We start from the raw sequence: 2,941 nt of genomic DNA on the forward strand, positions 1-2,941 counted from the left end.
GGAGGAGGAGGAGGAGGAGGTTGGAAAAGGGAACAAGGCTAATGGGAGAGAGAGAGAGAGAGAGAGAGAGAGAGAGAGAGAGAGAGAGAATAATGATCGTGATGGGTTTAGTATGTAGTGGAGGTGATGGGAACTAAGAGAGAGAGAGAGAGAGAGAGAGAGAGAGAGAGAGAGAGAGAGATTGGCTAGTCAGTGAGGGGAGAAGGGCTCTGATTGGCCAGCTGAGAGTGAGGGGAACTTCCTACTGGCTATTCAGAATAAGTGGCAAATAGGATTAATGAAGAAGAAGAAGAAGAAGAGGAGGAGGAGGAGGAGGAGGAGGAGGAGGAGGAGGAAGAAGACTTGAGTGTAGTAATAAATGTGTGTGTGCGTTTGTGTGTGCCCATTAAACAAGTAATTACGCAATGTTAAGTGATCACCTGGCTGAGGGGAAAGGGTGAGGGGAAGTGAGGGGAGAGTGAGGGGAAAGAGGGGAAAAAACGAAGGAAAGGAGGAAGGGAAGGGAAAATTATTGCGTGGTACAGAGGAAGAGGAGAGAGAGAATTGATGATAAAGAAAGGAGAGGAGGAAATGGAGGGAGGGCTCACTAACTCTCTCTCTCTCTCTCTCTCTCTCTCTCTCTCTCTCTCTCTCTCTCTCTCTCTCTCTCATCAAACACCCCGCTGTGACAATAAAGGGAGAGAGAGAGAGAGAGAGAGAGAGAGAGAGAGAGAGAGAGAGAATTTACCAGCCTCCTCTTCTCCCCTTTCTCCTCTCTCCTTCTCACCGCCCCTTCCCTCTCCCCTCTCCCCTCTCCCCTCTCTCTCCCCTCTTTTCCTCTCTCCCTCTCCCCTCTTTCCCCTCAGCCATCAAGCCAATCCCTCATAATGCCTCGCTTCTATTAGTAACCAATCATCTTTCACCTCTCACTCTCCCCCGCTGAGAGAGAGAGAGAGAGAGAGAGAGAGAGAGAGAGAGAGAATTTTCGTCTTTTGTTTTATTTTATTTCTTTATTTTTTTTCTTTATTTTTCTTTATTTTCTTTTATTTTCTTCCTTCCTTCCTTCCTTTTATTCTTTCTTTCTTTCTTTCTTTCTTTCTTTCTTTCTTTCTTTTCTCACCCTTCCTTCTTCCTTCCCAGCTTCCCTCTACTCTTTCTAATCTCTCTCTCTCTCTCTCTCTCTCTCTCTCTCTCTCTCTCTCTCTCTCTCTCTCTCTCTCTCTCTCTCTCTCTCTCTCTCATCCATCATCACACAGTTATAAGGTAGTTTTCCTTCACACTATGACGGAGGGATCTACTCTCTCTCTCTCTCTCTCTCTCTCTCTCTCTCTCTCTCTCTCTCTCTCTCTCTCTCTCTCTCTCTCTCTCTCTCTCTCTCTCTCTCTCTACAACCGTCTTATGTTATTGAAGAGAGAGAGAGAGAGAGAGAGAGAGAGGAAAGTGGAGCAGGGAAGGGGAGGTTTAGGGTGTGGCTATGGAGGTGGAGTAGGAGGAGGAGGAGGAGGAGGAGAGGGTGTGGTTTAGAAGTGGTAGGGTGTGGTGGAGAGTCATGCTGGAAGAAGGAGGAGGAGGAGGAGGAGGAGGACATAACACATCTTAATTCTAAAAGGCAAATGTTCATTCTTGGAGGAGGAGGAGGAGGAGGAGGAGGAGGAGGAGGTGGTGGTGGTGGAGGTAGTGATGGACAAAGTACCCTTCTCTCTCTCCATCTCTAACCGGTCCAGCCACCTCCTCCTCCTCCTCCTCCTCCTCCTCCTCCTCCTCCTCCTCCTCCTCCTCCTCCTCCTCCTCCTTCCTTTAGCAATACACAAAAAAGATTATTCCCATTTACTTTTCCTATTTTTACTCTTTTCTTCCTCTTTTCACACGAGGAGGAGGAGGAGGAGGAGGAGGAGGAGGAGGAGGAGGAGTAGGAGGAGGAACAATAACAACAATAACAAGTAAGAAAAACATTAAGCTAAAATAAAAAGAAAACTAAGAGGAGGAGGAGAAGAAGGAGGAGGAAGAAGAGGAGGAGGAGGAGGAGGAAGTGGAGGCAATGAAGGAAGACTTAAGAGAAATGGAGGAATGAAAGAGATAAGTAAAAGTGAGAATAAGGAGATAAGGAATGGAGGAGAGAAAGAAAATTAGGAGGAGGAGGAGGAGGAGAAGGAGGAGGAGGAGGAGGAGGAGGAGTCCCTTGTCAGAAGTTCCCGGCGCCCGATCTTTCACCGTCATCCAGGTCAACAAGAGGAAGAGGAGGAGGAGGAGGAGGAGGAGGAGGAGGAGGAGGAGGAGGAGGAGGACGACGACGACAAGTGGACTCTACACCTCAACCTGCAAACTAGTGAAACCGTTCGAGGAGGAGGAGGAGGAGGAGGAGGAGGAGGATGAATAGGAGGAGGAGGAGGAGGAACTGGGAAGGTATGAGTGTAGGCGAAGTATGGGTAGGAGGAGGAGGAGGAGGAGATGGAGGAGGAGGAGGAGGAAGAGGTGGAGGAGGAGGAGGAGGAGGAGGAGGAGGAGGAGGAGGAGCACCAGCAGTTGCAGCGTGATCAAATATAAGCATAGTGGAGTACTCTCTCTCTCTCTCTCTCTCTCTCTCTCTCTCTCTCTCTCTCTCTCTCTCTCTCTCTCTCTCTCTCTCTCTCTCTGAGGCAAAATTAACAAACCAAAACAAACGAGAACCGAGAGAGAGAGAGAGAGAGAGAGAGAGAGAGAGAGAGAGAGAGAGAGAGAGATCCAAACAAAATCAATCACTCGTAAACTGTAATGAGCTTCCACGTAAACACTTCCTCCTCCTCCTCCTCCTCCTCCTCCTCCTCCTCCTCCTCCTCCTCCTCCTCCTCCTCCTCCTCCTCCTCCTCCTCCGCCACCACAGTTATGAGTGAGGGAGTGATGAATCGCCACATTACCCACAAATCCACACACGCCGCGGGTGGATTACACTCATCCACGTCACGGCTAATCCTCCTCCTCCTCC

Source organism: Portunus trituberculatus, chromosome 6 (genome assembly GCF_017591435.1).
Source record: "Portunus trituberculatus isolate SZX2019 chromosome 6, ASM1759143v1, whole genome shotgun sequence".
NCBI classification, from domain to species: Eukaryota; Metazoa; Arthropoda; class Malacostraca; order Decapoda; family Portunidae; genus Portunus; species Portunus trituberculatus.